Genomic DNA, 22,913 nt, shown 5'->3' with positions numbered 1-22,913 from the left:
GAGCCCTTGGGCTGCTGACGAGGAGCGACAGCAGCAGGCAAAACCCACCAACCAACGCTGGGCAAGCACACCGGCACCGGCAGGGACTGCAGGCACCGCCCAGCGAGCCAGAACACACGGACTGGAATCCCCCGGACTGGAAGACACAGGACTGGAACACTGGACTGGAATCCCCCAGACTGGAGGACACAGGACTGGAACACTGGACTGGAACACAATCGTAACAGTAGATATACACAGTACTGGAATTTTTACCTCGTAAGTGTACACTTATGTACATAAGTGGCAGCAATCAGGCTTAGTGCTATTCTGGAAAAGAATGCATAAGTGGCATAGGGCCAAATTCTATAAATGGTGCCTTAAAAATCGGTGCTGAAAAACCACGTAGTTAGCATGATTCTACAAAGTACGCCTAAAGTTAGGCATAGTGCCATTTTTGTGACAAAAATTTAGGTGCACCCATTTAAGCCACCTAAAACCAGGCCTAAATATCTGCAACTAACTTAGGCGCAGATTGAGTGTGTTCTGTAATAGTGCACATAGTTTTTTTTTTAAATGCCTACAACCCGCCCATTCCACACCCATGGACACACACCCTTTTCAACTGCATGCATTAGAATTTACACACGCCACGTTGTAAATATGCCTAGAAAGTTGTGCATGAACATTATAATTAAAGCCAATTAGTGCTGCTAATTGATTAAGTGCCAGTTATTGGTGCTGAGTGGCTTGTTAATCAATTAAATTGTGTGCACAATTTGGCCATGCTGCCAAATTAGCTCGCACAAGTTTGGGGGATAGCATATAAATGCAAGGGAGCATCCACACGGGTGGAGAGTAGGAGGGGTATGGGAAGAGTTGCCATTTATGCACCCTACTTATTGAATACTGTCAGTTACCCAGGTACCTGCCACATTTTGCTTGTGCTTGTAGTTATGCCAGATCTATGGCTGGTGTAACTGCAGGTCAATAAATGTAAGATAAGTGTAAAGCATTGTGCTAGCATTCCTAGGATTCTGTAACACAGTCTGGATGCCCAGATGCCGTTATGAAATAGGGTCTCATCGTGTGGCATAAGAACGCCTAAAAGGAGGTGTTCATTTATAGAATCTTCCCCTTAATATGAATTCAAAATTGGTGTTAAAGTGCATTAAGTGCAAAACTTTATTGTCCATTAAGAATTATGCCTCCGAAGATTTGTCTATGAGATATTCTTATAAGTAGAAAGATAGCACTCTGTTATAACTCTCCCCAGGAAGTTATATGCTAAACATATGCCAGTAATTCTTCTGGCATCAAAACAATATTACAACACAGAATGTTCAGGGAAGAAATCTCAAGTATAAAAAATGAAAGGGCTGGTTTATTACAGGAAACAAAAGAATCATGAATTAATGGCAAAACCACCTGTATATCAGGTATAGCTGTATCATTTTCCTTCCTTTCCTACGGAGCCCATCCAGGATGGGGCAAGGAATGTCTGCCTCACTGGATCACCCCATCAAAGCAACACTAGTATATTTGTACCATCCATTGCTGTGCTGCCCCACTTCCTGTGGCTGCCCTGCAGAAACAACAAAGAGGTAAAACAGGAAGTGACTTATTACATGCTTCAAGCCTACCAGACAGCCCCAGGAAGAGGAGGGGCTTGGTTGTGGGTGGGAAGAACATGCTTTTGCTGCTGTGTCAACAGTGGCACTGCTGGGGCACATAGGAGCTGGAGCTGATGATTGGAGTGATGCAAAACTAGAGACTCATACTGGGGTAGGAGTTGGAACTGGGGGCCAGTGCTAGAGCTGGAGCAGGGGAATGATGCTGGGGTGGAAGCTGTGAGAATAAGGCTGGATGCTGTTATGGGGGCTTGAAGAACAGGGCTGCAGGCTAATGCTGGGGATGGGAACTAGGAGAAGGGAACTGAAAGTGCCAGGGCTGGGGACTGGGAGGTGGAACTAGTGACTGATACTATGGGTAGGGACTGGAAGGAGGGAGCTGGAGGCTGATACTGGAGCTGGAAATTGGGAAGAGGAAGCTAGAGGCTAATGCTGAGATTGGGAATCGGGACAGATAGAGAGCTGGAGACTGTTGCTGGGTGGGGGGTGGACTAATTCTGTGAGAGGGAGAAGCAAAGGCAAATGCAGGGAAAGATAAAATAGAGGGAGAAAAATAGTTATAGTGGAAAAGGCAGGGGAAATGGATGCCTAGGAAAAAGGAGAAAGGAGGGAAGATCTAAGTCTACAAAGATGCAGAAGAGCAGGTACTCAGACAGAGAGACTCTAGAATTGAGTGGGAGACTAGAAGCAACAGTAGGGGTTGTATAGGATTGTGAGTGACGACTCAGGGATTGAGTAGGCTGGAAGGATGGAAACTTGGGAATTAGATGGAAAGATATTGGGGATTAAAAAATTAAGCAGGGATTAGGGAAGACAGTGGGGAATAAATTATGTGATTGGGTGAGGGTATGAATAGGGCTGTAAGACCATCGACCTATATGTTGAGATTTGGGCATCCCCGACCGTATTATCGAAACGAAAGATGGACAACCATCTTGTTTTGATAATACGGGTTTCCCCGCCCCTTCGCCGGGACGTTCTGCGAGGACGTCCTCAGCAAACTTGGGCGCCCCGTTCAATTATGCCCCTCCACGTCGTCAGTCCATTTATGTTATTTTCTCTCTGCTTTTTTCTTTCTCAACACTTTATGAAAAATGTATTTATGCCATGGGGCATTCAGATCTTTCCTTCTAATGATGTTTTTTTCTTCGGCTACAGTGTCAACTTTTCATTTTAGAAAGCAAATGAATAAATCTACAGGTTTTTTTCAGTTCCTGTATGTGATTGCTGCTTTTTAAATATTCTTTAATGTTCTTCAAAGTTGTCTTTATCAATAGAAAGCAATCACAATGAGGCTGCAAAAGTCACCAGTGGTGAAAATAAACAAAATGGCAGCTGGAGCTACTTAGAGTCTCCTTTGAATTAAGCCTCCTCATGGAACTTTGTGCTCAAGAAGATCAGAAGAGTGAAAGATATTGACAGAGACAGTAACAGGAAGGTCTCCCACTGACTCCTGTTGAGAAAGAGTTCTGAAGCCTGTTAAGGATGTGCTTTAATTTCAACCTAATGAAGCAAGCTGTTTCATTGAATTTCATTTGAAAATGAAAAGAAATGCTAACATAGCTGTGTTTTAATTTTGTTTCAATTTTATTCTTTCCAATCCAACAGAAATGGGGAAAAATTAAACACAAGGGGTTGAGAATGTCTGTCTGTCTGTCTGCCTGTCTGACTGCAAAATAACTCTGAAATTTTAATGGAATGGGATGAAATGAGGGGAAAGCTGGTATAAAGACACATTGAATTTGAAAATGGGCCCAATAAGGATGGGGGTTCCAGAGACATACCCCATAATAAAAAATTATGGCCTGATGTATTTCTATGGGAAAAGGAGTTTCAGCTTCTATAATATAGCAAGATAGAACGAAATGCAGCAGTCAGAGAACAGGGTGGAATTTCATATTCTTCCAAAAACTGAATGGTCCTTACCTCTTGAAAACTACCTCCCCTATAATTGCCCCATATCCCCAAAACTACCCTCATCACAACTGCTGCACCACCCCACAAAATATCCCATCCCTAAAAACTACCCTCTGCATCCGTCACACCTTCCCACAAACTGGCCCATCCCCCCAAAACTGCACCCCTTGCAACTGTCACGCCACCTTGCAAACTGACCTATTCCCAAGAACTACCCTTCCAACTGCCCCACACCTGAAAACTACTCTGCAATTGCCACACCACTCACGTTGAAGGCAAATCTATAAGTGAGTACCTCCAGTTCAGATCTCCAGTGCTACCCAGTGAGAGTCTATTCTATAATGGCATCGGGGGGGGGGGGGGATAGAATCTGTTCTAGAATACTAGTGTAACCTGGTATCAGCGTGCCTTACATTTACATAGACCTGGCGTAAGTGTGGGTACCTTCTGCTGCAGGAGCAAGTAAGTTACATACATAAATACATGCAAACCCATTGCTGGCCTATGCTTTGACCATGTGAACTCCCTCTTCCAGTTATGTACATTGTTACAAAAATCACAATTAGATGCTCTGCTTGCACTTTTATGTAAGTGTATACTTATGTGGATAAGTGCCAGTTACAGAATTGCCTTTCTATTACCCCCAAACATAAAATATATCCCTGAAACTGCCACCACCCTGTAAAACTATCCCATGCAAACTGTGCCACTTCAAGAACTAGTCCTCCAATTGCCCACCACTCTGTAAACTGTCTCGACCCAAAAACCTATCCCTGCACCTACCCCGTCACTCTACAAACCAACCCACCCACAAAAACTAACCCTGCAGTGTCTCCATTATCTGATATAGTATCCTACTCTACCAACTGATACAACACCACAGAAACTGCCCCAACCACAAACACTACCCCCTGCAACTGCATCACCGGTGGTAGCTCTCTATTAGCGTGTGGTAAGCTCAAATTAGACTTACCGCCATTTTGTAAAAGGGGCCCATAGTTTGTGTCCATATGTTCAGGGGACCCTGTGAGATGTGCTCAGGACTCATGAGGTTAGGGTTGTCAACTGCCATTTAGCTGCCCAGTCTCCTAGTCTCGTAAGGTCCTTCTGTAATTTTTCACAATCCTCTCGCGAGTTAACGACTTTGAATAACTTCGTGTCATCAGCAAATTTAATTACCTCGCTAGTTACTCCCATCTCTAAATCATTTCACATCTCTCTTCCCTTCTCTTATCCTCATCCATTTCCAGAAGGTGAGAAATTCTGCTGCAGAATGGAGTTGGAAGCAAAAAGAAAGAGAGAGTGGGGGCGGAGGGAATTACTGGACAGTCGAAGGAAAGATTTGGGCAGGTAGAAAGTGAGGAGGAAAATCCTCTCTCCTCTTCTGTTCCCCCTTTATCCTATTTTAGCATCAGTCCTCTCTCTCTTCTCTTCCCTACCCTACATTCATGCCCAATATCTCACATCTCTCTTCTATTCCATTCCCCGTCCATGTCCAAGATATCCCATCTTGTTCCTTCCACTGTGTCCAGCAAATCTCCCTCTCTTCCCTTCCCATCTCCCTTCCCATCAGAATCTCTATTTCTCTCAATTTCTCCCATCCCTGCCTAATATCTCTGCCTCTCTTCCCTCCCCCATCCAAGTCCAACATTTTACCTCTATCTTTCCTTCCATCCTCCCTCAGGTATCTCCTCCTCACTTCCCACTCACCTAGTATCTCTACCTCTCTTTCCTTCAACCATATCCTGTAACCCACCTCTTTCTTTTCTTCCTAACCCCTGCCCAACAGAATCTCTCCCTCTCTTGTCTTTTCCCCTCACTGTAGAACTTTTTCCCCTAATTTCCCTTCCATTCTTCCCCCATTCCAGAATCTCCCTGTCTCATCCCTTGCACTGTCCAGCATCTCTACTTCATTTTCCTCCTCACTTCTTCCTCTGTTCTCTTCATCCTTAGTCCAGTTTCTCCCCTCACTTCCTTTTCCTGCACCATTATTGTGGTTGCTGCTGCTATCACAGTCCTCCTGAATATGCAACAGAATGAAAAGTAAAGAGCAGTGTGGGGCCTTGGAGCCTGTACATGTGTTTAGTGTCTTTCAGTCCTGCTCCCTCTCTAATGCAGACTTTCTGTGTTGAAGGAGGCAGGACCACAGATGCAGAGCCCATACACAGGCCCCCAGTGACCTGAGCTGCTCTCTGATCTTCCTTCTGCCGGTTCTCAGTTCTGTTTGTGCATTTTTGACAGGCTGAAAAAGGTGCCTACTGTGTACCAACATATACCTTTTAAAAGAAAAAAGCCCTGTTGTTCTGTCTTTTTAGTTCAGCCAGTTCCAGTGGGAATAGAAAGACAAGACACTTCACAAAACTAGTTCAGGCACTCTGTTAAAAGACAAGCAAGTAACTTACTCTCAGATGCAAGAGCAGCATTCTAGAGAGCTCTACAGCTGCTGGGTAACTTGAACCTGGTGCTGTAGCTTGGGGCTAGGAAGACCTTTAATGCTGAGTAGTCATTATCCCCTTAATTCTAGAAAGGTCACCAAAAATTATGTGTGCAAATTTGGGCACGCTCCAAATTTGCGTGTGCAATTTAATTGAAAAATGAGCCAATTAGTGTCAATTATTGGCTTTGTAACAACCCATTATTGGTGCTAATTGGAATAATTTAAGATGTACACATGCAAATTTAGGCATGATCTGCACTAAACTTTACACGTGTTCCCAAAAAAGGAAACGAGGGTAATTTAAAAAAAAAAAATTTTATTTGTTACATTTGTATCCCACATTTTCCCACCTATTTGTAGGCTCAATGTGGCTTACATAGTACCGGAGAGGCCTTTGCAGACTCCTGTGTGAACAAATAGGGTGATGTTGTGGTCAGATCAAGTTAATGTACATTAGGGAATCGGACAATGGAAGAATTGTGTTATGTCCATTACGTGCTTTAGTTTGGTTGTGTTGCAGAGATTAGGCATTTAAGTTGGATCGGTAGGGTATGCCTTTTTAAACAGGTTGTTTTTTAGTGATTTCCGGAAGTTTAGGTGGTCGTACGTCGTTTTCAAGGCTTTTGGTAATGCGCTCCACAGTTGTGTGCTTATGTAGGAAAAACTAGATGTGTAAGTTGTTTTGTATTTAAGTCCTTTTGGGTAGTGCAGATTTAGATAAGATCGTGTTGATTCGGATGTATTTCTAATTTATTTATTTATTTTAATTATTTGTTACATTTGTAATTGGTAAGTCGATCAAGTCTGTCATGTAACTCGGGGCTTCTCCGTAGATGATTTTGTGAACCAGGGTGCAGATTTTGAAGGCGATGCGTTCTTTGATTGGGAGCCAGTGTAGTTTTTCGCGGAGGGGTTTTGCGCTTTCAAATCGCGTTTTACCAAATATAAGCCTAGCTGCCGTGTTTTGAGCGGTCTGAAGTTTCTTTAAGGTTTGTTCTTTTCATCCCACATAAATTCCATTGCAGTAATCTCAGTAGCTTAGTACCATTGATTGTACCAGGTTGCAAAATGTTTCCCTCAGGAAGAACTGCTTCACGCGTTTGAGTTTCCACATTGAGTGGAACATTTTCTTTGTTGTGGATGCCACTTGGCTCTCTAGTGTTAAGTTACGGTCCATTGTAATGCCAAGGATTTTCAAGCTGTCTGAGATAGGAAGGGTGTGATCTGGGGTGTTGATACTTGTGGGGATGTCCGCGCTGTGTTGGGATGAGAGGATGAGACAATGAGTTTTTTCTTTATTGAGTTTTAGTTGAAATGCATTTGCCCAAGAGTCCTTGATGTTCAGGCCAAGCTTGATTTCGTTGGTGATTACTGTCAGTTTGGTTTTGTAAGGAATGTATATTGTGACATCGTCTGCATATATGAAAGGGTTAAGGCCATGGTTGGATAAGGACTTGGCAAGTGGGGCCATCATTAAGTTGAATAGGATCGGTGATAGCGGTGATCCTTACGGTACTCCACAGTCTGCTTTCCACAGTGATGATATGTTTGAATTTGATTTTACTTGATGTGTTCTTGTGGTTAGGAAGTCCTTGATCCAGTTAAGTATGTTTCCACCAATCCCGAACGTATCTAGTAATCTTATTAATATATTATGGTTTACCATGTCGAATGCACTAGACATGTCGAATTGGAGGAGAAGGATGTTTTTGCCTGTCGATATTTCCTGCTTGAATGTGGCTAAAAGAGTGAGTAATACTGTTTCCGTGCTGTGGAGGGGGCGAAAGCCTGTCTGTGATTTGTGTAATATTGAGAATTTGTTTATGTAATCTGTAAGTTGTTTGGTTACCATGCTTTCCATCAGTTTGACCACCAATGGGATAGATGCTACTAGACGATAGTTTGTGATTTCATTTGTTTTTTTCTTGGTATCTTTTGGTATTGGGGTGAGTAGGATATTGCTATTTTCCTTAGGGAAGAGGCCTTGCTGAAGCATGTAATTTAGGTGAGATGTGAGGTCTGCTATGAAGTGGTCAGGGGCGGATTTCATTAGATAGCTAGGACAGGTATCTAGTTTACAGTGAGTGTTGGAAAATCTACTAATCGCCTGGGTAACTGTTTCAACGGTAAGGAGAGCGAAGTTTAACCAGGTCCGATCTGCCGGGTATTCTCCAATGGTTGGGTCCAATTCATTAAGGAAGTTTTCAGTGTCAGTGCTGTTCTGAGGTAGCGTGTTGCGTAGGTTTACAATTTTTTCATTGAAGTACTTCGCAAGTTTATCTGCAGATGGGATGTCTGTATTCATGGTAGTGACCAAGTTGATGTCTAGGAGTTTATTCACGAGTTGGTATAATTTCTTCATCTCTTTGTAATCTGTCCTTATTTTGGTTTTATAGTATGATCTTTTGGCCAGTCTTATTGCATATTTGTATTTTCTTTGTATTTGTTTCCATTTGTTGAGTGTATGTTCATCTTTTGTTTTATTCCATGCTCGTTCAAATTTCCTGGTTTGTGTTTTTAACTTTTTTAGTTCATCGTTGAACCATGGTGTCGAGTTATGCTTGCGTGGGGTTCTTGTTCATAAGGGCGCAATTTCATCTAGTATGCTTTTGCATCCTTTGTCCCATTCTATGAGGTAGTTTATGGAGTTTGTTTGTGTTGTCCATTCATTATTGTATATTAGTTGCCAGAATGTTTTCGTGCCTACTTGACCTCTTGTGCTGTAGGATGTGTGTTCTAGTATTCGTTGTATACCCTTCTTCCGCCATTGTAGGGATAAGTTTAGTTAATGGGTGGCTCTGGGCGGATCGTGGGCATGGTTTTGGGTTATGCACACAATTATAGAATAAGGGGGGTCCATGCATTAATTTAGGCATTTGCACCACATTTTCATTGGTGCAAATGGATGCACCTAAATTTACACACAGCCCCTGGGACTTAAGCGCTCTTCTATAAAATGCACCTAACTTTGGGTGTGGCTTATATGTGAATGTTACATTCCATTCATAAGCTCTAGTATTCTATAATCTTTTAGTGTGCAAATGACACTTACATTTAGAGATCTTTTTACTAAAGGTTTGCTGCACAGCAAAGGGCTTACCACGTGGCAATCTGGAACTAATGCCGACACAACACAGGAGTCAACGATACTTCCACCCACAGCGCATGGCATTTAAGGTGCCAAAATGGCTGCACGGCAAGTATGAACTTACCACATGACTATTTGGTGGAGGGGGTGGATTTTACCTGCTGTGGTAAAAGGGGCCCTGGCACATAGCAAAAATGGCCACCGCTGCTGGCACAGGACCCCTTTTATTACAGCTTAGTAAAAGGGCCCCTTAGGCACTAATCTTCTAATTCTGTAAAAGTTGGCAAAAATTGTGCATGCAAATTAGGTCATGCACCCAATTTGTGTGCTCAATTTAGTTAAATAACAAGCTAATTAGAACCAATAATTAGCTTTTTAACAAACAATTATTAGCACTAAATAAATTTAATTGACCTTTACATGCATAAATTTAGGCACAGGATCCATACCTAAATTTTACACGTGATCTGAAAAAAAAGTGGGGGGAGGGAAGAAATGGGAGGGTGATGGGTGGAACAGGGACGTTCCTAAAATTAACATGCATGGTTACAGAATTACGGGGATATGCGCCTTATGCAGGCACATACATTTGCACCACATTTCAGTTGGTGCAAATGGCCGCGCCTAAAGTTAGGCACGATTCCCGGGTGAAAGAGCTATTCTATAAACCCAGCCTAACTTTAAGCACGGCTAATAAAATAGTGCTTTTTTTCAGTGTCAGGTTTTTTGGTGCCATATATAGAATCTGGTCTTTAGCTTATAGAATTAGGAGGTAAGTTGCTGTGAAGAAGGAAATATGTTAGAAGATCCCTTTTCAAGGATGAAGACCCATTCTAGTTCTTCAGGAACGTGACCAGCTGGTCACTGATTCCTGCATTGCTTTAACTATCAGCTATCCTCTTTTGCAAAACCTAGATCACGGGTTCTCAACCTAGTCTTTGGGACACACCTAGCAGCAGCTACCTTGGATATAGGCCAGGCTGGTGGTTCTTTTTCCTAGAAGGTGATATGATTTGCAAGTGTGGCCTTCTGGAAGAATATCTCCTTTCACAGCTGAGAGCAAAGACTGTCATCCTTGATCGCAATTAGCAGCTCATGTGGAAATATACCATGCAGGCGCAAATCTCCAGGGAGCAGCAAAGTTAGTTTATGTATTAATTAATTAATTTATCTATCTATCTATCTATTACATTTATAGGCCATCTATCACCTAAGTGGGTAACAATTTTGATCTTGTTTTCTCACTTGTCCATTTTGTAGCCAATGGGGATAAGAATTTGTACTTCCCCCCTATAAGCATTTATTTAGTGAGATATATGACTACGTTATGTTATAATGGTTCTTCCCCAGTTATAACAAGTCGATAATAATGCTTTTTTAACAACTAATTAATAACAGCTCAACAACTGGATATGCTTTCAAGCCATTATTTCTCTTAGGATTCATTTTCACAACAATTATCCTTTATATGCTTGTTGCTCTCCCAATAGCATCTTAAGAATGAGACATTATACTACTACACGTAACCACTTTTAGGTTTATATAAATATTCTGTATTTTATTTTTATTTTAAATTCTATTTATCATTACTCAAATGCGTATTATCAGCCTATGTGCTACCCCTTATTTAGTCCTACTACATTCATTCTTACCACACATTCTTCTAAACTATAAACATAAAATTCAAATGCACATTCTTCAGCTTTGAGTTCATACAGGAGATAGTTCTCTATCATTCTTCCTCTACAAACAATATTTCCATACTGTGAATAACAATCACCACTTAACTTAAATATACAGAAGTCCAAGTGCTATTAACCACAGTCCGATGATCAATGTCCCGGTCTCTACTGGATCAAATTGTCTTTTACGCCAAATATTAGTCTGTTGCTCTCCGCTAACTCCGTTAACTCAATCCTGTATGTTCCTCGCATGGCTGGTAAAACCTCCTTCAAGTCTATGGACTATAGACTTTAATGAAATCAAACAGCTTTTTCCACTGCTCTGTCTCTCCAACTCGTTGATGGCGGTTTCGATGGACCCACTTCTAGTACTTATTAATGATAAATGATAAATAGAATTTAAAATAAAATACAGAATATTTATATAAAACTAAAAGTGGTTACATGTAGTAGTATAATACAATATATGAGAGTAACCAGATTGAGTTATTAGAGCCTAGTGATATAGGTAAAGAATGAATCATGAGATATGAATTCATACCCTAAATCAGGGATGCTCAATGTCTATTTGCATGCACTGCCTCCATTGTATGCAAATAGATCTCATTCATATTCATTGTGGAAATCCTGACAACCCAACTGGGTTGTGGGCCTCCAGAAACAACGTTGAGTACCCTTGACCTAAATGTTCTGACTCATGCATAAGTTTAGTATTCTAGTCGTTAAACAATACCTTCCTGCGCCGCTTTCAAGTTCAGAATAATTCACGTTTACTGGCAGAGAACTCTAACAGTGGCAAAAGCATTGACATTAGAAGTACTCCTGCAACGTAAGTTCAGTGCCCTTCCACTCCTGGTGGAGGCAAACTATTTGACTGCCCACAAGCTGCGTCAAAGGGAGCCTGCACTGACGCTGGTGCGTGTTTTTGATGCCTACCGAAGCTTCTTTTTACTGCAGTGGGTAAAAGGTAAGTCTTTCTTTTTTTTCAGGAAATGGCCAGGCGGCAAGTGAAGGACTTGCTGTGTGGCAATTTCAGGGGGGATCCCTTAGCGCCACCCATTGAGGTAGCTATAAGGGCTCCCACGCTCTCTTGGCGGTAACCGGGCAGCACAAGTACACAGCAGCGCTACAAAAAAATTTTGTAGTGCCAGATTTGACGCCCACGTTGAGCTTATTGCCGCTTTGTAAAAGGGGCCCCTTTGTCTCCTGTATGCAACTGTAATTCTGTAATACATAGCAAAAATAATATAATAGCATTGTTATTTTCCTGTTCATCCCTATTATTTAGTGCTCATGGTTCTAAATTACTACATCACAGTTCAATTTTCTTCATCTTTTACCCTGTTTTCCATTCTGCCGAAAATTTTAATCCAAGACTTCATGTCCTTATCTTTCTATATTTATATATTTCTTTCAGACACTGGGTGGTATAATATGAAAGCTGATCTATCTTCAAATTACAGTTGTTTCTGCTGCAGTGTTTAAATTCTTGGTTCACTCAGAAAGCAACTTGAATCTACATAGTAACATAGTAGATGATGGCAGAAAAAGACCTGCATGGTCCATTCAGTCTACCCAAGACAAACTCATATGTGTATACCTTACCTTGAATTTGTACCTGTCCTTTTCAGGGCACAGACCGTATAAGTCTGCCCAGCAGTATTTCCCGCCTCCCAACCACCAGTCCCGCCTCTCATCATCGGCTCTGGTACAGACCGTATAAGTCTGCCCTCCCCTATCCTAGCCTCCCAACCACCAACCCCTCATCCTCCCACCTGCTCCGCCACCCAATTTCAGCTAAGCTTCTGAGGATCCATTCCTTATGCACAGGATTCCTTTATGCATATCCCACGCATGTTTGAACTCCGTTACCGTTTTCATCTAAATAATGTATCTTTTTTTTTTTTCAGTTTGTTTCCAATTCAATTATGCAGTTGTGTAAGAATCTGGGGTCTAGTTCATGTTTTCAGCATGTCTTTGATTTAGACACAGAACAGGAGGCAACGTTTGAAAATGGAGCCCTCTCTTACACATTTTGGGAAGCAGCATTTGAGTTCTGGTTGCTGTGCAAGGCCACTTTAACATATACAAGTTAGAGTTATAGCAAACAAGTTGTAGGTGATACCTTTTTATTGGACTTAGGGACGTTTTTAGTAAAATTCAGGCTGAATTTTAATGCTTGGAAAGCCCAAACCTAATGCTGCATGAAAAAGGCATTACCACTTTTTTATTATTATTGCAGATTGTGTTTTAATATTTGGATTAAGGTATAGTACCTGCTCTAAGTTAACCTATTTTGGAGGTGCTAAGTGCTCCTGCGCAGGGGCAGGCCAAGGCAATCTGCTGCCTGAGGCAGGGATGAGATGCTGCCACATCCCAGTCGGCACAGTCTGGAATCTCCCCCCCCCCCCACCCCTTCCCTCCTCAACCTTCTTTCCTATGTTTATCTTCTTTTTTTCTTTAACAAAATGCAGCATTGGCAGCGATTCCCATAGGATGCCATGCTGCCGGCACCGACCTCTTCACTTCATTGCATCCCGCCTCTGAGGAAACAGGAAATGACGTCAAGAGGCAGGCCGCAGTAGGGAGAAGAGGCCGGTGCTAGCAGCAGGGCGGCCTATGGGAATCGCTGCCACTACTGCCTTTTGGAAAAGAAAAAAAAAAGGTAAACATGGGGAAGAGGGTTGAGGAGGGAAGGGGGAGATACCGTTCCATGGAGAGTGCTGCCTGAGGCCCCTGCCTCAGTTGGCCTAATGGTAGGGCCGCCACTGCTCTTGCAGATAACAGAGCATTAGCCCAGAAGTATATTACGCTAGCTGACTTATGATTCCATATCCACTCTCCGACATGCCATGCCCATGACCAAAAAATTTAGAACGTGCAGTTTAACATGTGGACACAGCTAAACTACCACAAAGACCTTTAATGCAGTCACACAGTAGCCTGTTTCCAGGCATTAAGGGCTTTGGGAGAGATTCAATATACGGCGCTTGGAAAATCCACGTGGAAATCATGTTCACCTACAAGTATTCTATAAGATTTAGGCACCGTATATAGAATACGCTTAGTTGACATCCCAATGCCTAAAACTATGCGCATCCATTTACACCAATGAAAATGTGGCATAACATCCTGCATGTAGATTTGCACGGACTGGGCCATATTCTATAACAACACGCGTAAATTTTAGAACGCCCATGAAATACCCATTTCTCCACCTATAACCATGCCCCTTTTTGGATGTGCGCATTAGAATTTATACACAGTGAGTTATAGCATACGCTTAGTGAGTTATGAGCGCAAATTCTAATTATTACCAATGAATGTTCGTTATTGCTTGTTAAGTGCTGTTAACCACGCTGATTGGCTTGTTAAGTTACGTGCATTGTTATGGAATACGCTTAGATTTAGGCACGGAACATTAGGCGCAATATATAGAATCTGGCAGTTAAAGCATTTTAGTGAAATGGCTCCTTAGTGTTTCTGACTTACACCTCTCTTCATCAGGTCAGTGAAGAAATGGTATATACTGTACATACTGGCTTTACAAAGTACAGAGTAATCTAGGGTTTAGGCTGTTTGCATGTGCCATTATAGCTCAGTAAAAGGAGAGAGAATTACATTCTCACTCAAAACATTTGAGGAAAATTACTGCAGTACAATAAGAAGGCGTTACCTACAACTTGTCTTTTGATCTTCATCTCCATACAAAGCAGCAATTAGGGCTCCTTTTACTAAGCGGCGGTAAGCCCAAAGCGGGCTTACTGCTCGCCATACAGGAAGAACTGCCGGGCAACCGCAGCAGCCCGGTGGTGCTTCCTACCCCTAGCACGCTGTCATTTCCAGCGCTACAAAAATGTATTTATTTACTTTTGTAGTGCAGGAGTGTACCAGACAGTAATTGGCCTGTTCCGCACGCTGCCCGGTTACCGCCTGGGTAAACGCGGGAGCCCTTACCGCCCCCTTTTACCAGCTGTGGTAGAAGAGGGCCTTGGCATGCATGTAAAGCACACACCGATGCCAGCACGTGCCCCCATTTGCCGCAGCTTAGTAAAAGGGGCCCTTAATCTCACTTATCTCATGGCTAGTAGTGATTCGGGAAGTTTTCCTACTGTATAGTCAGAAAGTCATCTTTCTCCTGTCTCCTATAACATACTATTAATCAGATGTCTGTTTCCAAAATAGACATCACAGTACTAATATAGCATTTAATTCTTAAAAAATCGTAATTTCTATTTCTGTTTTCTAATTAGTGCCTTCTTTGCTGTCATCTGGCAGAGGCCAGGGGCAATCTGCACTTTCTGACATATACTGATTTCAATATGTTCTCATATGGTAGCAGGGTTTTACCTTACAAACTGCTCATTTAGACTGGGTTCACTGAGTTTATTCAAAGATTAAAAAAGAGGAATTGTGTTAGATTACAGTGAGAATTTCAAAATTACAGTGATATTGGTGAGAATATAATTTGTCCAGTACGTAGGAAAGTTTTAATACTGGGTGTTTTGCAATATTTTTTAAGGTTCATGACTCAACTGTATTCTGAGCAAAAACTACCTTTTCTACCTCCTACATAATTTTTTTAAATCTCAGTTTACAGTTTATTCAAAACGATATAACACCACGTGAAGGCAAATTTTAGAAAAGATGTCCAAGTCAGTATGTGTATAAATATAGTTAAGAAAAAACTTATGTCACATATGGATGTCCATTTCTCATTTAGTGGCCCTTTTACCAAGCCGCGTAAGGCTCTACACACACCCAACATGCACCAAAATGGAGATACCGCCCGGCTATTGCGTGGCTCCTGCGATAATTTCATTTTTCGGATGCACACATCGGATGCACGCCAAATGGTATTTGGTAAACATAGGTCATTACTGCCCAGTTACCGCATGAGAGTTTACTGCTAGGTCAATGGCTGGCGGTAAGGTCGCAGACCAAAAATGAATGTGCGGCAATTTTGATTTTGCTACTCGTCTGTGTTTGGCAAAAATTTAAAAAGGGCTTTTTTACAGGTGTGCTGAAAAATAGATTGGTGCACGCACCCAAAACCCGCGCCTACACTACCACAAGCCATTTTTCAGTGCACCTTAGTAAAAGGACCCCATATTTTAGAACTGGATCTACTGACATACAGCCTGATCTAAAATATATAAAAAATGGATTGCCAAGTGATGATCAATGTCCAGCATTTTCATCCATTTTACTGATTGAAACATCCACACTATGAAAGGGGCAAAACAAGGGACATGGACATCATTGTGGCAGCATAGCAACATCCATGGTCCTAACTTGTCACTTGCTCGTAACCTTTATCTTGTCTTCCTCTCTTCAATAGTCCCTTTCCCTTGTGTCCTTCTGTCTTCTTCTCTTCAATAGTCCCTTTCCCTATGTGTCCTTCTGTCTGTCCCAGTGGCATACCAAGGGGGGGGTGGTCTGCCCTGGGTGCACGCCGCTGGGGTGTGCCGCGGCGCGCGCCTGCTCCTCCGAGTTTGCTAAACTTCATTCGTTCGCTGCAGCTCCCTCTGCCCCGGAACAGGTTACTTCCTGTTCCGGGGCAGAGGGAGCTGCAGCGAAAGAACGAAGTTTAGCAAACTCGGAGGAGCAGGTGCGCGCCGTGGCACCCCCCCCCCCCCAGCGGCGTGCACCCGGGGGGTGTCATTTCCCCGGAGGGGGGGAGGTGTCATCTAGCGGGGAGGGCGCGCTGCACCCGGGGGGGGCGCATCGGCGCTCCACCCCGGGTGCCATCCAGGCCAGGAACGCCACTGGTCTGTCCTACCCTTATCCCTTATTGGTCCTATCTGTCTGTCCTGATTTAGATTGTAAGCTCTTTGAGCAGGGACTGTCTTTTCTTCATGTTCATTTGTGAAGCGCTGCGTACGACTGGTAGCGCTATAGAAATGATTTATAGTAGTAGTAGTAGTGAAGCATCCTGCTGAAAACCAGCACAAAAGACCACAGGACCCTGGTTCATATCACCACTTCAGGTCTCCAAGAATGTGTTTTAATTTATTTTTTTTTAATTGTCCCATACAGGGACAGAAAAATACCTATATGACTCCACTTACTCCGTCTAGTGGATAAATGCTCAGTCGGAGCACCTTTCTGTATCCTGGCTGTGTCGGGTATCAGGTCTAAATACCAGGGTTCATTTTCCTGGATATATAGATGTCACTTTCCCTTGTGAAATTGGAGTTTTATGTCCATGTTTTGGCTCCTTCCTAACCCCAACCAAAACATGCCCACACCATATCCCTTTACTATAAGGATGTACTGCACTTTTAGACATCCGTATCCCAGGTTTATAAAATCAGGATTTGTATGTTTATGTAATTTGGATGTCTAAATTCCTGTTTTCAGATGTCCAAAACATGAATAAATGTAAGAACATAAGAATGAAAATGTAATTAAAATTCTGTAAGAATAGCAATACTGGGTCAGTCCTTCTAACACAGTATCCTGTTTCCAACAGTGGCCAAGCCAGGTCACAAGTACCTAGAAGAAACCTAATCCCAATCCCAGTGGCTTCCCCAATGTCCATCTCAATAACAGACTATGGACTTTTCCTCCAGGAACTTGTCCAATGCTTTTTTAAACCCAGATATGCTAACCACTATCTCCACATCCTCCGGCAGCGAGTTCCAGACCTTAACCATTCTTTTAGTGAAAAATATTTCCTCCTATTTGTTTTAAAGGTATTTCCATGTAATTTCATTGAGTGTCCCCTTGGTCTTTGTACTTTTTGAAAGGGTAAAAAAATGATTCACTTCTACCTGTTCTACACCACTCAGGATTTTATAGACCTCAATCATATCTCCCCCTCAGCTGTCTCTTTGCCAAGTTGAAGAGCCCTAACCTCTTTAGCCTTTCCTCATATGGACGGAGTTCCATCCCCTTTATCACTTTAGTCTCTCTTCTTTGAACCTTTTCCAATTCCACTATATCTTTTTTTAGATACAGCGACTAGAGTTGAATGCAATACCCAAGGTGAGGTTACACCATGGAGCGATACAGAGGCATTATGATATTCTTTGTCTCATTTTGAATCCATTTCCCCTTGTGGCTGGCTATAGAAAATGGCTGCTATTACTTCTTGCGGCAGCTCGCGGTGCTTGTGTAGTACTACGAGGCTGCCATAAAGATTCACAGCAGCCATTTCCTTAAGCCAGCCACAAGAGGCAGAAACAAGGGGGCCTTACTCCTGCCCCCAACATGCCACTAGACCACCAGGGAACAAAGAGGTAAGCTCGGGGAGGGAGGACTTCTTAGATTGCAGGGATTAGGGGTGGGGCAACATTCCTGAGGGGCATGGGGGGGGGAGGTTCTACATGCCATAGGTTTGGGGGAAGGGGGAGGGAAGTAGGGGGCTTTTGGGGGGCAGGAGGGGTTAAAGGCAGTAAAAAAAAGTTATGTGGGTGCCAACAATATTCAACACCAGCACCTGCATAGCTAAGCAGGCCAAATTAGAATAGTTTTTGATCTGTCCTAAATTCGCCCACTTAGCTATGCGGGTGCCGGAACTGATTAGTGCTGCCAGCTTCTCCCCATTGCCGCCCCTGTACTTCCCCTGAACTGTCCACTGGGAATTAAATAGGCTTCTTTGCATTCAGTGCACCCCTAATCAGTAGAGCCGCTTTGTAAAAGGAGCCCTAAGAGAGTAATTTTATAACAAAATGCCTTGGATATGAGGTAAGAATTTTATAAAGAAAAGCAAGAGCCTATTTTCTAAAATAATAGCATATGTGTCAGGCATATGTTAATGACTTATATACCGTCAACCAGACCTGTATTTTACCACATAAAGTATGTGCCCCCTTATAAAATTACCTCTTAAAAACCAGGTTAAACACCTAATACAGCTTTGCACACCGCCTTGGGTAAATTTCTTCAAAATGGTGGTAAATAATTCATATTAAATAAATAATTGGCTTGTAAATAGGCCTCTATGTGAGAAATTGAGTTTTTGCACTAGTCGTGTTTGCATAACATTGGCATTCACACTCCCAGTTATCAAATCAATTCAATAAACAATTTCAGATAAAATGCCATAACAAACGCACTTCTTACTGGCAAAGCCTTGGCTTCAGCTTTATTATTATTAACATATTAACATCTATTACGATTCTTTAACACATAAATTGTTCCCAACAGACTCCACAAACTCCTGCAGCTAGACAGTTCGGCACTAACTGCCCCTGTTACTTCCCTCAATATCACTTCCCCAAAACTGCTCTATACAACCCACGGTGCCAAAGGGTCATTCGCTGTCTCATGGCGGTATCGTACATGAGACAAACCTTGCTAAGGCCTCAATTGGCCCTGCCTTAGAAAATTATCCCAAAAGTTTACCCATATGCATCTACTCCTTTCCACCATAAGCTGAGACCTATATGCACTTACTCCTTTCCGCCGTAAGTTGAGACCCTCCAACCCAACCCCTTCCTTTATGATTATCCCCAGCCACTAAAACACATGGGTGGGCAGGGAGGGACTAAAACCTCTACAATAACCCTCCCATCACCCTCCTTTTTCACAAAAACAAGAAACCACTTTCCCGCCCAGCTGAACATTCTATTCCCACATTAACACCCCGCCCCCCAAGCAACATTGGCAAATCCCTATTCCTCTAACTTCTCTCCAATCGCCCAATTCTATTCCCTCAACAACAAAAAATCCATAAGCCCCCATACCATTTCTGTTTTAACCCCTTCTTCATCCTCCTAAACTTCCTATTACTTATTCTAACCTACTAAATCCTCAGCCAATGCTATACCCTCTACCCAAAGTAGAAGAGGGTCTCTTTACCTACTGGAGTGGATCAAAAGAAGCAGAGATTTGGTAGCAACACAGCTAATTGGGAAGCAAAGCCAGTGCTGGGCAAGACTTCTAAGGTCTCTGCCCTGATTGCAGCTGAATAGATTTGGAAGGGCTGGAGTGCAGCTTTTCATGGGCTTCAACAACTTCAGAAATTTATAACAAGGACAGAGCCGGGCAGACTTCTATGGTCTATGCCCTGAAAATGGCAAGGACAAATCAAGATCAGGTATAAATATGAAGTATTACATCATAAACTCATTACATTTGGTATCTTGTTGGGCAGATTGGATGGAAAATACATGTGTTTATCTGCCATCATCTACTATGTTACTACATGAGCTATTGCAGGGAGTATATATTGCTCTACATTGTTTATTACATGACAAGGAATAGACCAGATTATTGCTTTAATGTCTAAGGCTTCATGTAGTTGTAGCACATATGTGAGCCGTGGAGGGGCATAATCGAACGAAAACGTCTATCTCCATGGGCGTTTATCTCCGAGAACAGGTCCGTGAAGGGGCGGACCGAACCGTATTTTCGCAAAAAATAGACGTCCATGTTTTATTCGACAATTTGTGAGCTGGGCGTTTTTGTTTTTCAGCGATAATGGAAAATGAAAGCGCCCAGCTCAAAAACGAATAAATCCAAGGCATTTGTTCGTGGGAGGGGCCAGGATTCATAGTGCACTGGTCCCCCTCACATGCCAGGACACCAACCGGCCACCCTAGGGGGCACTTTTACAAAAACAAAAAAAAAGGTAAAAGAGCTACCAGGTGCATAGCACCCTTCCCTTGTGTGTTGAGCCCCCCAAATCCCCCTCAAAACCCACTGCCCACAAGTCTACACCATTACTATAGCCCTAAGGGGTGAAGGGGGGCACCTACATGTGGGTACAGTGGGTTTGGGGGGATTGGATGACTAAGCATTAAGCAGCACAATTGTAACAGGTAGGGGGGGTTGGGCCTGAAGTCCACTGCACCCCCTAACAAATGCTCCAGGGACCTGCATATTGCTGCCAGGGAGGTGGATATGACATTTGAGGATGAAAATAAAACGTTGTGAAACATCATTTTTTTGTGGTGGGAGGGGGTTAGTGACCACTGGGGGAGTCAGGGGAGGTCATCCCCGATTCCCTCTGGGGGTAATCTGGTCATTTAGGGCACTTTTTGGGGCCTTATTCGTGAAAAAACAGGGTCCAGGAAAAGTGCCCTAAATTCTAGCTACAAACGCATACTTTTTTCCATTATCGGCGAAAGGCGCCCATCTCTGTTCGGGTGATAACCATGCCCCAGTCCCACCTTCACCACGCCTCCGACACGTCCCCGTCAACTTTGTACGCTTCCGTGATGGAGTGCAGTTGAAAATGTCCAAGTTCGGCTTTCGATTATACCGCGTTATTCGTTTTTGTGAGATAAACGTCCATCTCCCGATTTAGGTCGGAACTTGGGCGTTTTTCTCATTCGATTATAAGCAGGATAGTATAACAATCTTTTTTTAGAAGCTGACAGTAGGTAAACCTTGAGGAAGAGAAAGTGAGATTTTTGTTTATTTTTGGAATTTTAAAGTGGCTTTACATCCTAGCCCACTCTGACGAGAGATGATAAAATACTTACCCAATGCTACAATGTCCTAAATTTAGCTGTCAAATAAACATGTACTTTGTCAGTCTGGTTACTCCACATTTCTGATCCCCCCCCCCCCCCCCCCCCCCCCCCACACACACACAAATCATTTATATTCTGTGATGTTAAGACACATTTCCATTCATGTGACAAGCCATCTGAATGACCAGTGGCTAATGCAGCAAGGCTTAATGACTTGGAATACCAAATTTAAGGTGTAAACACATTACAATTTTAGATAGCTCAGAATGATCCCAAAATAGCCAATCTGGAACTACTGTAAGGGTTCTTTTACTAAGGTGCACTAATAGATTTAGGGCTCCTTTTACTAAGCCACATAAGCGCCTACATGCAATCAATGTGTGCCAATTCCAAGTTACCACCCGGCTACCATGTGGCCCAGGCGGTAATATCATTTTTGATGCGCATCCGATATGCACATTAGAAAATATTTTTATTTTCTGGCGCTAACCAGGCGGTAATCAGCATTTTGATGTGCGGCGTTGACCGTTACCACCTGATTAATGCGTGAGAGTTTACCACTAAGTCAAAGGCTGGCAGTAAGGACTCGGACCCAAAATGGATGCGTGCCAATTTTCATTTTGCCACACGTCCATTTTTTGCCCTCCCCAAAAAAGGCATTTTTTTAACAGGTGTACTGAAAAATGATCCTGCACGAGGCCAAAACACGAGCCTACACTACTGCAGGCCATTTTTCAGCACACCTTAGTAAGAGGACCCCTAAGTGCACTAAATGCCACACAGCCCATTGCATAAAAAGTACAGAGAAGGGCGATGAAAATGATAAAGGGGATGGGATGACTTCCCTATGAGGAAAGGTTGAAGTGGCTAACCAGCTTATAATCGAACGAGAAAAACGCCCAAGTTCCGACCTAAATCGGGAGATGGACGTTTATCTCATAAAAACGAATAAAGCGGTATAATCGAAAGCCGATTTTTGGGCGTTTTCAACTGCACTCCGTCGCGGATGCGGACAAAGTTTATGGGGGCGTGTCAGAGGTGTGGCGAAGGCGGAACTGGGGCGTGGTTATCTGCCGAACAGAGATGGGCGCATTTCACAGATAATGGGACAAAAGTATGCGTTTTAGCTAGAATTTAGGGCACTTTTCCTGGACTCTGTTTTTTCACGAATAAGGCCCCAAAAAGTGCCCTAAATGACCAGATGACCACTGGAGGGAATCGGGGATGACCTCCCCTGACTCCCCCAGTGGTCATAAACCCCCTCCCACCTCAAAAAATGATGTTTCACAACTTTTTATTTTGACCCTCAAATGTCATACCCACCTCCCTGGCAGCAGTATGTAGGTCCCTGGAGCAGTTGTTAGGGGGTGCAGTGGACTTCAGGCAGGTGGACCCAGGTCCATCCCCCCCCTACCTGTTACAATTGTGCTGCTTAATGCTTAGTCGTCCAACCCCCCCCGAACCCACTGTACCCACATGTAGGTGCCCCCCTTCACTCCTTAGGGCTATAGTAATGGTGTAGACTTGTGGGCAGTGGGTTTTGAGGGGGATTTGGGGGGCTCTACACACAAGGGAAGGGTGCTATGCACCTGGGAGCTCTTTTACCTTTTGTTCTGTTTTTGTAAAAGTGCCCCCTAGGGTGCCTGGTTGGTGTCCTGGCATGTTAGGGGGACCAGTGCACTACGACTCCTGGCCCCTCCCACGAACAAATGCCTTGGATTTATTCGTTTTTGAGCTGGGCGATTTCATTGT

The sequence above is a fragment of the Microcaecilia unicolor genome, chromosome 2, assembly GCF_901765095.1.
Source record: "Microcaecilia unicolor chromosome 2, aMicUni1.1, whole genome shotgun sequence".
Lineage (NCBI taxonomy): Eukaryota > Metazoa > Chordata > Amphibia > Gymnophiona > Siphonopidae > Microcaecilia > Microcaecilia unicolor.
This window is presented reverse-complemented; position numbering follows the sequence as displayed.